Source organism: Tupaia chinensis, unplaced genomic scaffold, assembly GCF_000334495.1.
Source record: "Tupaia chinensis unplaced genomic scaffold, TupChi_1.0 Scaffold000250_1, whole genome shotgun sequence".
Taxonomy (NCBI): Eukaryota; Metazoa; Chordata; class Mammalia; order Scandentia; family Tupaiidae; genus Tupaia; species Tupaia belangeri.
In genome coordinates, this window is record NW_006159730.1 from 555,282 (window position 1) to 568,866 (window position 13,585).

The 13,585-nt window shown below is 41.1% G+C and overlaps 1 pseudogene; it reads right to left on the reverse strand.

Annotated features, from left to right (window-relative positions):
* Positions 1–8,543: 8,543 nt before the first annotated feature.
* On the reverse strand, positions 8,544–9,536 carry LOC102477549 (prostaglandin reductase 1 pseudogene; annotated as a pseudogene).
* Positions 9,537–13,585: the final 4,049 nt, after the last annotated feature.

Sequence of the window (13,585 nt, forward strand, 5' to 3'; positions counted from 1 at the left end):
GAGGAGCTGCTGTGACTTAACATGGCAGAGGACAACCTAAGCACTCTGAGTCTTGAGTTTTTTGTGAGTCTTCAGTTCTGGGTTAGGTGTCTCTAGGACAGCCCTGTCCTCATCCCACTGCCTGGTTTTCGTGTGACTCTCACACAGCACAGTAAGTTTTTTCAGGCTACAGTTCCAAGTCCTGGCTCTCAAGAGGAGTTCAATTAGAGTTGCTTGTCTAGAATGAAGTGGACTGCCACACTGGAAAGTTCACAGAACAGAGACTTATAGGACCTTTCATTATTTCATTAGCAGAGTGAGATAAATTGAGCCCTTTCTGCTACTGAAAAAAAAAAAACTGAGGTTCAGAGAGGGTGAATACTCAACTCCTGTGGAAATGACAGAGCTAGAATCTGCAGGTCCTATAAAAACTTGGCATATACGTTCTTATTTAAAACTAAAAGAAATTGTATAAAATGGTTGTTGTTATTACCTTAATTTCATACATGAGGATTTGTGAGTTTAGAGGGTCATGTGACTTACCCACAGTTTCAAATGAGGTCTTTCTGACTCCTGAGCCCAACTCTAAACTGGATCACTAAATTGCCAAATTACCACTAATACCAGTTTGAAGTGCCTCAGAAAGGAAGCCATACCTAAAGATAAGATGTCCTGTGTTTAGTCTTGCTACCTGTAAATGGTAATGCAGTTGGTTTTCTCAAAGAACTGCAAAGAATGATTCCCTAACACAAAGGACACTCCAGAGAAGAGTGTAATATGTGGGAGATGGAGTGGGTTGTTATTTAAAAAAAATTTTCTCCTACTATACTCACACTCTCAATACAACACTTCACTTCCAACACCAGATGTGGGAGTTTTTCACCCCCACACACCATGAATTTTCCAGCAGACATCAACTGGGCATCTTAGAGTTTAGCTAAATTCTGACACTATCTACTTAGAGATAGCATCAGATCCCACAGGCTGAGGACCTCCCCCCCACACACACACATACACTTAAAGCACTAAAGGCAAGTTCTGAGTAGTGTACTGTGCCCTGACCAACTGGCCAGAAATTGGTGTTCCCAAAGATTCCCCCTTCTCATGCTCAGTAGTTGCTAGGATGGTTCATAGAACTCAGTGGATACCTTATTTCTATTCAATAATTTATTATAAAGGGTATTAGAAAGGATCCAGATGAACATCCAGATGGAATAGGAGCACAGGGCAAAGTACTAAGAAGGAGTATGGAACTTCCATGCCCTCTGGTATGCCATCCACCAAGCATCTCCCCCAGGCTCAAACATCTGGAAGCTCCTTATACCTTGTAACTCGGGGACTTTTTTTGGAGGATTAATTATGTAGGCATGACTGATTACTCAATCTATAGCCTCTCTATTCTTCCTTAAGGATAGAGGATAGGGCTAAAGCTCAAGATTTTGATCATGGCTTGCCATTTTGGGGATCAATCCCATCCAGTGGCCCATCAAGATTCACCTCGTTGGAGTAGAAGATGCTCTTGTCACTCAGAAACTCATGGATTATGATCTCTGTGTCATAAACCAGGGGCCAAGACCAAATATTAGAATAGAAGACAGACCGAGCAGCCTTATAGCTCAGGAAGTTATGAGAGCTTGGTAGAGCTATAAACTAGGAACCTGGGCCAGAGGCCAAATAGATCTTCTTACTATATCACAATGTCACATGTGGCCAGGCCAAACGATTTTTGAGTCCCTTGCTTTCATGAACATTAATTCTGTTATTTCTCTTATGGGGATCTTATAAGACCTAGGCCTGGTTCCATTTTCCAAAGAAGTTTTACATTGGCTCCAAATGTTCCAAGCGCTTCTATTTGGAAAACCTTTAAGTTAACGTCTCCACTTAGGGTGTTTCTCCATCATGCAAAAGGTGTAAATTCAAACGCAGTCCCATGGAATGACAAGCACAAGGCTGCAAAACTTCCAGGAAGTCCTTTTTTCATCACTTAAAACTCAAATAGAGTCATTCATGTTTTCTTGTCATCTCCCTTTGCCAGCACACCATTTCCCCCTTTAATCTACACTGCGACTTTAGAAGTCCCAGTTCTGACAGGAGTCTCAGTTTCCTCTCCCACCTGGCACATAACCCTGACCTCTGCCTAATTGTTAAAGCTCAAAGGCACCAAAATCATACCACACCCTCAGGACAGCCTACTTTCAGCACTTGCTTCCCACTCTGGTTTCTGGTGCCTTGGGACTTTTTTGACTTCTTTGTTACATTTTCCCCCAGAATTTCTAGGTATTTTGTAGTAGAAGTGTTTTCCAGGCTATATAAGTCTTAATATTGGTAGAAACAAACCCCCCAGCAATATTTTTATATAAACAAAGTCTGCTAATTATTAGCATGAGAAGAAAAAAAGAAGCAAGAGCCTACCATCTGAACAGGCTGGTAGCTTCAGTTTTTAGATCTGAAGTCAGAAGATAGAACTATAAGTTTCTTACAGGTTCAAGGGACAGAGGATTTGAACATAAGACTTTGCCAAGAGGTCCTTAGATAGAGATAATACCATAACTGCCGAGGCTGGGACTCATCCAAATTCCTGGCAGCTGAAAATATGTAGAGGCCAGCAGGAGACTACTTCCCAGCCCTGCATCCCCGAGTCCTCCCTGACATGTAGTCTCTGAAACAGGCAGGCCAGGCCAGACACAAATGCCGACTTTCTTGTTGTCCTAGGGAAGGGCTCTACCATGGTTTTGACTGTCTTAAAAGACAGGTTCTACATGGGCGAGCAGATGACATAGTGTTTATGTCGCTGGACTGCCACATGGTTGAACACGATTTGAGATATCCAAGAACCCAGGAGGAGACAGAGGAGAAATGACCCCGGTATGGCCACCCCCCCTTGAGGAGTGATTTCTCACTTTCTGTCTTCCTTGTTCTCTCTGGCTAGCACACATGCATTGTGGCAAAATTCTCAAAACAAACAAACAAACAAACAAAAACACATGCCCTGCAAAACATACTATGGGTTGAAATGTGGGGACCAGCAGTTAGCCTAATGGTTATGTCTCTGGACTCCCATGTGGTCGACGGTGGTTCAAGTCCCAGACCCAGTGGCTTAAACTCACACCGGGTGCATGTGCGCGCGTGCATACCCAAGATCCCAAGAGGAGAATGGAGGAGAAGGGATTGCAGTGTGGCCATCCCCCCTGGGGGGTGATTTCTTGCTTTCTGTCTCTCTGTCTCTCTCTGTCTTTCTGGTGAGCACATGTGCCCTATAGCAAAAACCTCTCCAAAAAAAAAAAAAAAAGAAATGAGAAGTTTTTTCACCACTCTAGTTGAGAAAGGACTTAGAGAAATGAGTTATTGCCATACAACACGCAGAGCCCAAGTCAAATGTCCAACTATTTAGTTAGAATACTAAACAAGTATCAGCATCTTAGCTCAACATAGGAGATGGCAAAAGTTCTCTACTGAATCCCATCCATTCCATCAGTCCTAGGTGCATTCCTCAATAAGTCAATGGACTAATTTTGGCAAGGTTGGTGCTAAGGGTGGCAGTGTGGGTGTGGGGAGTGGACAGTGAGGACTGAGAGTTACCTGTGCTCATTGTACCTCCTGCTCGTCAGACTGACAACTGTTGTTTAGTTTCTTAACTTTCTCCTGCTTCATCTTGTGCTTTGACACACATGACTCTTGCTTGTCTCAGTGAACCTTTTAAATTACTTCCCCCATTGGATTTCCATCTTTGTTATTCAATCAGGACCACACTTGGCATATTTATTATATAATAACCATCTTATCTCATGTGGAGTCTTTGGTTGGGAGAGAAGAAATGCCCTCACAAAATTAATTAACCTCAGTTGAGTGGTGCTAGGACACTTGTTGTATTAGATACATTTTGACAATCAAGAACAAATCTGTATTTATCCAAAGGAAGAGAAACTGTGGGCCTCAAAAGGGAAGCACCTTCCTTCCAAGTTTACTCATTCTTTTTAGGGCTACCAAAGTTTTTTAGCCACTGTAAATTGCTTTGCATTTTATACCTACAGTCTTTTGACTAATTTTTTTTTCCAGTTTTTGTTTTGTTTTATTTTGTTATAGGGCACACGCATTCACCAGAGAGAGTTCGTGACAGGGAAAGTGAGAAATCACCCTCCAGGGAGTGGTCAACCACAATCCCTTCTCCTTTGTCTCTTCTCCTGGTTTTGGGTATGCACTCACACATGCCCAGGATGATTTCCAAGCTGCAGGGTCTGGGACTTGAACAACGTAGTTGGCCATGTGGGATCCAATACCTTAATTACCATGTCACCTGCCGGCCCCCTTTGGTTTATTTTAAGCCTGAAAGGGTGGTTCTTTCTTCTTACCCCTCAATTCAAGGCCTACAGAGATCTACAGATCTGCCCAGTATCACACTGCTCTTCTGAGGCATAGTCTCCAATTCCTAGAGCAGTTTTCTTTTTATTATATCCTCAATGCCTCCAATAGATGATAATAGAGAAGTTGGACTTGATAAACAGATGGAAGCATTTCTTCCAGAGTAGTGGAAGGAGTGGTTCAGAGGGCTTGTCTTGGCCAATATAGATTCAGTGTAAAGACATGTTGAGTAGAGGTCAAACAGACCCCACCCTGAACTGTGTCTTTAAATCTCTAACCTAAACACATGTCAGGCCTGTGAGGAGTTTAAAGAAATAAACTCTTGCTTTTCATTTTCTTCATAGGATCAACTCACTTAGGTTACTTGTAGAGTGGACCATAGTTTTATATGCATGTTCTTCTCAAGTCTCTGTTCCCTTCCCTGTTGTCATAGCAGCAACACCCAGACTTGCTGTGTCATAAGACCCTCCACTTGACTTTCCTTGGACAAGCAATCTAAAATCAATTCTCCTTTGAACTGAGGTTAGAGAAAACTAAACCTCCTAGAATGTACAAAATGCAAACCATCTACATCAGTCTCCAGGTCCATTATAATATTTGGAACTCTTCATTCTTTATTCCTCCCTGGGAAGAGGGAACACTTAATTTTCGGAAAAGCCCGTCTTAGTTTGTTTTCTGTTACCGTAACAGAATACCACATGCAGAGTAATTTACAAAGAGTAGAAGTTTATTTAGCTCACTGTTTTGGAGACTGGGAAGTCCAACGTCCACATGTTGACATTTGGTGAGGGCCTTTGTGCTACATCCCATCATGGCAGAAGGTATCACAGAGCAAGCATGCTTGCTTGGGTCTCTCTTCCTCTTCTTATAAAGCCACTCCTATCATCACGGGGTGGGGGGCTCACTCTTAGAATCTCCTCTAGTCCTAATTACCTCTCAAAGACCCCACATCCAAATACTATTAACATGTGAATTTGGGGATTAAGTTTTCAACACAGAAACTTCAAACTGCAGCAGCTCCACTGTGAGTATCTGGCAGTTTTGTCTTCCCAGTATCTGAACTCCCAATACATGTAAGAGGCAGGACTTACCTCTCATCTCAAAGCAGAAGCAGGACAGACAGTTCCTCTCTCAGCAGCCTGGTCTCTGGTATGTGGGACTGGATGCAACTGCCTTAAACTTTGGATCTGAAGTAAGGGGAATACAGTGTACTTAATGGTTAATTCTGGCAATATGAGAAACATTATGAGTTGCTTCGTGATGGGAATTTCAGGAGCAGCTGCAGCAACATTCAGACCCTTTATGGCATGACCTTGGCTGTGTTCCAAGTGCCCAGATTCCCTTGGCACCTGTACATTGCATTGCCCATGCCTTGTTCTCTATGTGGCGTTCTTGCTAAAGGGAGTGAGAGGAGGAGCACTTTGTGGTTGAAGCTTGAAGAGCTTTTACTTTTTAGCTGCTGGCAGTGGGGACAGGAAAGGAGGTCATTTAAAGCCAGCAGGAGGTGGTGGTCTTTGTTAAATCACCCATGTGACTTTGCGACAGCTTCCACACCCCCAGCTGAAAAGCAGGTACTGACAGGTATCCCGTGGATTTATTTTTCCAGTTCTGTCTCCCTCTTTCTCTGACTCTCCATTCCAACCAAAAGTCAGGCCCCACAGCTGGATAAAATAAAAAGGTTATATTGGGAGGCCTTAAAATTAGACTAGTTCAATGTGTCTTAAAGTTGGAGCCATTCCCTTGGTGGAGAATGGAGATTTTCTCACTTTCTCTGCTGCAGCTGCTGGGGATAAAGTCAGGAACTGTCTGCTCCAAGGGCTCCCTCACCCAGAATTAACTCTTCTCCCCACCCCTTCCAGATCCATTCACTGCTTCACTCACCAAGTACCACAGTGAAAGCCAACCCCACTCCATCAATGGCACATTATCATGTGGCTTTCCATTTTTCTTAATCACCTTATTCCTTTGCTCTTCCAAAGTTGAGGATAAATTATTTAACAAGTCTCCAGGGGTTGACTTTATGAGAACTTAAAGCCAGTGCCCATCTGCTATAGGTTAGGGTGAGCCAAATGCTGAAAGTTAATCCTTCTTGTTCCACTCTGGAAAACACTCAGCCATGCACACACACACACACACGTGTGCACACGTGAGCAATCACAAACCACACACCCTACAACAGCACTGCCCAAACCACATGGCCCAAGCAGTAAAACATCAAGGCTAGAATCACCATATCCAGGCCAGTAAAATTTAACTTTGTGCCCTCATATAGTTGAACTTATGCTTGCAATGTATCCCTCACACTCCTGAGTCTGACTGAAACACTGTCCTGCCTTTCAGCCAAGAGAATAGGTTCCATGTAAACATTTAAACATTCATATGCACCTTTACCTTTCTGATGCATGCATTGAAAGTGTGAATAATCAGAGATGAAAGGGAATTCATAAGATATACACATGTTCGTCTACTGTATATGTTTATAATTTATTAATTTTACCACATTTAGTTTAATTTAAGGTGTAGAGATCAGTTTGTTAAATAGTTTTTAATTTTCTACAACAGAAGTGGATTTGAAATCTGACCCTGTCACATTCTTACTGGATGACCTTTTTAAGTCAGAGCTGTTTCTTTGTTTGTAACAGGGGGTTTAAAAATAGTGTCTACCAAGGTGCCAGCAGGTGGCATAGTGGTTAAGGTGCTGGACTCCCACATGGCTGACTGTGGTTAAAGTCATGGACAGAGTGACTTGAAAATGGAGCATATTTGTGTGTGTCCAAAATCCCAGGCAGGGAATGGAGGGGAAGAGATTGTGGCATGGCCATCCCTCGTGGGGGGTGATTTCTTTCTTTTCTTCTCACTGTGTGTGTCTCTCTGGCAAACACGCACATTCTATGGCAATAACCATAAAAAATATCTACCTCATGGTATTATTTTGAGAACTGAGATCTCAAATGAAATCTTATCACAGAGATCTACCTGACAGTAAACATTACTATCAATTAAGAAAATAGTAGGCATTATTGTTATTTTTATTATTATTCATCCCTGAATGAATTCTATTTCGAGTGTGTCAAAACTACACTTGAGTTAATAATGAATTTACTTTCCCTTTTAGTATTCATTAATAGTAACAGAAACATTAATATCAACAAAAACATTAATATCACCCATCGGAACTTCTCATCTGAGATATCAGTTGTAACTTCAATAAAAGATAAAGAATATTTCTTATTAAGTTTAACCCAAGCAGTCTTACTGTCAATAGGTTGTCAACATTGAAATTTTTCCAAGTTATTTATTTTCAGGTTAATTTTACATTTTACATAAAGCCCCCATCATGATATAATATCTATATTTTTCCAACAGAGAACTTCACTTTTTTTGCCTGTTGAGTGTTTCTTTTCTTTGCACCTCATACCCACACTGTACTACCCATTCTCTACCATGCACTTTCCTTCATAGTCCCTGGTATCTATACTTATTCTCTACATCATGTCTTTTTATTTATTTATTTTTTTAGAGGTTTTTGCTATAGGGCGCGTGCACTCGTCAGACAGAGAGAGACATAGAGACAGAAAGTGAGAAATCACCCCCCAGGGGGGATGGTCACGCCGCAATCCCTTCTCCTTCATTCTCCGCATGCACACGCGCCCGGTGTGAGTTCTAAGCCACCGGGTCCGGGATGTGAACTGCGGTCGACTACGTGGGAATCCAGCGACATAGCCATTACGCTAACTGCTGGTTCCCTCTACATCATATCTTTAGATCTTTCGATTTCTACCCTAGAGTGCAGATATTGGTACAAATTGAGTGGGAATATATATTATGTATCTTCCTAAGTCTGGCTCACTTCAATCAATGTTCAGTCTTCTATATTCATTCACTTTGAATCAAATGATAGGATCTCTTTGTTTCTTATAGCTGAGTAGTATTTCATTGTATATATGTGCCACAGTTTTTTAAGCTAGTCATCAGTTTTTGGACATTTAGACTGCTTCCATGTTTTAGCAATTTTGAGCAATTTGATCAATGCTGCAATAAACATGGACATGTAAGTATCTTTCCAACTGAGTGTTTTCCTAGCCTTTGGATAAATACCAATGAGTGGTATTATTGGGTTATCTGGTAGTTCTATTTGTGTGTGTGTGCGTGTGTGTGTGTGCTTAATTAGGCAGTATGCATTTTTATTAAAAGGTGAAAACAAATCATGTAACCATCCAAATGATCTCCAGATTCCATGTGTCATTTTTTGTTTGTGCTTTCACTATTGTTTTTCCCAAATTATCTTTTAGCATTCCCATAAATGCAGCTGGCATGTTTTCAAATCTTTCAATGACATATTCTTGGTACTGGATTTTACTCTCCAAGACCCATTTCGGCAAGTTCTTCAGAGCTTCTTGGCAGACCTCTCCTTCCCAGCGGGAGATGCTGATAGATGATAATCTCTGGGGGTGGGCCTCGAGGAAGTAAGTGGGTACTGTTCTACATAGAGATGGCCCCACATATAGCAATTCTTCCAAATTTCTTCATCTGGGAGATAACAATGTCTGAAAACCCTCTGCTTACATGATCAAAATAACAATCATAACCATAGGAGAAACTTTTTTCAAAGTTTTCTCTAAAGACTCTACTGTTTTGTAGTTAAAGGCAACATCAAATCCAAGCTTTTCAAGATAGGCAAACTTTTCATCAGATTCTGCTACTCCAACAATTTTGCAGCCCTTGAGCTTGGCCTTCTGCCCCACAACAGAGCCCACTGCTCCTGCTGCTACATTGACCATCACCATTTCTCCACCCTTCACACCACGGATGTCAAGTAGACCAAAGTAGGCAGTTAGGCCTGTCATGCCAACTATTCCCAGAGCTAAAGACAGTGGTAACGTATCTGGCCACTGTGTAGGTAGCTTTTCTAGGTCTTTTTCACCAGAAATGGAATGTGTTGTCCAGCCGGGAGAAGCCAGGACAACAGTTCCGGTTGGCCAGGCTGGGTTTTACTTTCCACAACTCTGACCGCTTGTCCCATCATTGTATCACCCTCTTTCAGTCTTTTGACTGACATGCTCATGTAAGGATCCACAGTGAGGAACGAAGCTTTAAGCTTTTGAGGGTGGGAGCTCAGTTGTCTCCAGCTCAAAGTTACTATTAGTAGGACTGCCTTTGAAGTGCTTCTTCAGGGCCCGGCTCTTAGCTTTCACCATCCTGAAGCTCAACAAGAGTGTGCAGGCTGCACAGCCTGGAGAGGGTGACTGTGATTGCCATATTTGAAAATTTTTGAGGAACTTCCATATTATTGTCCACAGAAGTTTTAGTATTATACATTCCCACCAACAGTGTAAGGGGGCTCCCTTTTCACCACAATCTTGCCTGCGCTTGTCATTTTTTATGATTTTTTTATGTTATTTTTTTCTCCTAGCCATTCTAACTGGAGTTAAATGGTATATCACTCTGGTTTTAGTTTGCATTTCCCTTATGACAAGAGACTTTGAACATTTTTTCACATGCCTTATGGACGTTGATAAGTCTTCTTTGGAGAGTTGTCTATTAAATTCATTTGCCCAATTTTAAATTGCATTATTCATATTTTTATGGGTGAGCTGCTTGTGTTCCCTATATATTCTGGATATCAATCCCTTGTCTCAAGAATAATTTGCATATATTTCCTCCCAATTCCAAGGGTTGTCTTTTTACTCTGATTGTTTTTTTTTGGAGAGGTTTTTTGCTACAGGGTGCATGTGCTCGCCAGAAAGACAGAGACACAGAGAGACAGAAAGAGAGAAATCACCCACTAGGGAGGAAGGCCTCACCACAATCCCTTCTCCTCCATTCTCCTCTCGGGATCTTGGGCACACATGCACATGTGCCTGGTGTGAGTTTAAGCCACCGGGTCCGGGACTGAACCACATTTGAGTCCAGTGACGTAGCCATTACACCATCTGCTGGCCCCTTTACTCCGATTATTGTTTCCTTTGTTGTGAGGACACTTTTTAACTTGAGGTAATCCCACTTGTCTTTTGGGGGGATTATTGCTTGTGCTTTAGGGGTCTTATTTAAGAAATCTTTACCTACTTCAATGTTATCAAGAGTTTCCTCTACACTTAAAAAGATTTTTGATATACAATTTATGTAAAAATAGCCTAAGACAATTTCTCGAAAGAAGAAATTAGTGCCCAGAGAAGGTATCTTTCCTCAGGCTACAAAGCAGAAATACAAATTCAGTTCTCCAACCATGAAACACACCTTAGTCTACTTCAGTCTGTATTCAACTAAAAACCTACCCTGCTTCCAGACTACTATAAGCCGTGTGGTTTACACATCCAGCACTTCAGCCCTATCATACCCCCAGCCTTTGGTTTTTCGTTTTTGTGTGTGTGTGTTTTATTTTTTATTTTATTTTATTTTATTTTATTTTGTTTTATTTTATTTTATTTTATTTTATTATTTTTGAGAGGTTTTTGCTATAGGACGCGCGCACTTGCCAGAAAGACAGAGAGATAAAAAGCGAGAAATCATCCTCTGGGAGGATGGCCATGCAGCAATCCCTTCTCCACCATCCTCCTCTTGGGATCTTGAGCATGCAAGCACACGCACCCAGAGTGAGTTTAAGCTACCGGGTCCAAGACTCAAACTGTGGTCAACTACATGGGAGTCCAGTGACATAACCACTACTCCAACTGCTGGTTCCAAACCCCCAGGCTTTGTTGCAAACTGCTTCTTCCAACTTCAATCTTCATCATGGCTCCTGGTGATTATTTTTACAGGATATGAATCAACTCCTGGCCACAGATCCATGGATGGCCAGCAAGTCTAGTTTAGGCCAATAGTAGTATCTCTTCTTAGGAATATGGAATGAAGTGGAAATACGGCTAATCTTTTCCAGGTGGATAGATGCCATTATTGATTATTTTCAATGGTATTGTTCAGGAAAGCAGAGGAAGCCAGGTTGTAAAAGTAGAGAAGAAAATAGATCCATTAAGGGAAGAATAAAGAAGAGTCAAAGATTCCTTATGATTTTTGTCCTATATATCCTACTTTATTTTGAAATCCACTGCATGCTTGCCCTTGAGTTTTTAAAAAACATTGTTGAATAAGCTTTTTCCTGATTTAAGCTAGCATGACTCATTTCTCAACTCACTGCACACCCACAACAGTTATAGTCCTAGAGGATGAGGTGCTAAGGAGTCCACACTATATTACCCACTAGAACATCATCCCTATGGAAACATATTTTTTCATCATTAATGGTTCACCCATTGCCTCAAATCTCTTGACTCTATGGCATGCTTGTGGACATGGTCTGTGAAGCTACCAAATCTATGATTGTCCACCAGCTTCCCAACAGCTACAATATTTCCCTTGTAGAATGTCTAAGCATTTCTAGAAAACCCCAGCAGCCGTTTGCTTTTTTCTTTCTCCTTCTTCCACTATTGCCTTCAAAGCACCTCAAATTTCCATACAACTTATATTTTACCATCAGTAGGATATGTTGTTTCCATTTAGTAGTAATAACTCCAGCACTGTGGCACTCATGCATCTTCTGCCACTCATCTGGGATCAAAATTCTCCCTCCAGAACACAGGATGAATGGCTGAGAAACAGATCCCAGTGGAGAACATAATGGACATTACAGAGCTCTGAACTCAGGAGTGTGAGGGAGAGCAGCTCACTGCTGGGAGTGTGTTGAAGTCTATACTTGAGCTTCTGCCTCATCGTAGAGCTTACTCAGAGCTCAGGAGAATAAATATCAATAACTACTCAATGAGGTTGTTAAATATGTAAATAAGTGTATGTGTATAGAAGCATTTTAAGGATGCTATTTCAGAGGCAAATATCTTTTAAACAAATAGATCCTGTGCACCATGTAGGGGAATTGTTCTATTTGCAATCCAAAATATGTTTACTTATGCAGGCACTAAGAAAATTTGTGAAAAGCTCTGTGGAATATATATGGACTTAATCATCCAGAAAATATTTCTTCATTACCTACTCTGTGCTATTCAGCAATTCACAAATGAATAAAATTCCTTGCCATTACAGAGCTTCTATCTATAAGCATGAGTGCCCTACTGGAAAGAAGAGCAATGACAAAGTTAATAAAAACGTTAGCATTCTTTATTTCAAAATACAGTGTTAATGTGATTTTTATACATTATTTCATATTCTACCACTAGATAATCTCCGTAAGTGAAGGGAGCATGCCTTTCTCCTTCTCCAGTGTCTGACCTATAGTTGGTCTCAGTAAATATTAGTTGATTAAATAAAAAAGGACCCTCTCATAAATTCTGAGAGTTTGGTATTATTATGCCCATTTAATAGATGGCAAATTACAGATCAGAGAGGTTAATTTGGCCCAAATCTCTCAGCAAGAAGAGCTAATTCTCCAACCCAGATTGTTTTCCAATACACCAAAATATTGCTTTTGCATATATCAATTGGTCTAAACTTTGCTGGGTGCTCAGATCACTCCTTTTCCTATAAGTTGGGCCTGTGGGAATGGATCATAGCATGTTCAGTCCCTGAGATACTATTCTATTCTAGAAGAAGACATGATCCCTGATAACAGCATTAATTTTGTCTTACTTTCATGTCCCAGGCTTTGCTAGCCCAGCCAAGAACTATCAATGAAGAATGGTAAATATTAATAAGACAAAACTTCTAATTTAGTCCCTGTCCACATGTTCTTCAGCACCTCTTTCCTTAGATAAAGTTAAACACCAATGCATTAACCTCACCTCTACCCAGCACACGCAAATATAGGACCATCGGGAAAGTAATGACACATTTTTGCAAAGAAAAACAGAAAACAAGTCATCACTTTCCAAAAAAACCTAATACTTACTGAAATTTTCAAAGATCAGCTTACATAAATTTCAAACCCACTGACAAATTAATCAACTACCAGGAAATAGCCACAGCTTTTATCTTCTACTACAACTTTGCTTTGTCAACCTCTGCTGTGCAAGAAACCATTGGAGGCAATCATACTATTTCTGCTATTAATCTTCCTTTTGGGAAAATAAAGATGATGGCTCTCAGTTCTGTGAAAACTTCTAGTCTGGAGAGCTGCAGATGGAGCTAGTTTCAGTGAAGAGCTCAGGAGAATGGCTAAATAGCCAACATCCTCTAATCTACTAAAGCAGTACTCATGTGTCCTAATTCTCGCAACATCACTCCTTCATGTCAGGCCCAAATGCTCTCTCCACGAGCCCACTCTGGGGAGAAAGCTCGGAGGAGTGCAGAGATTCTCATA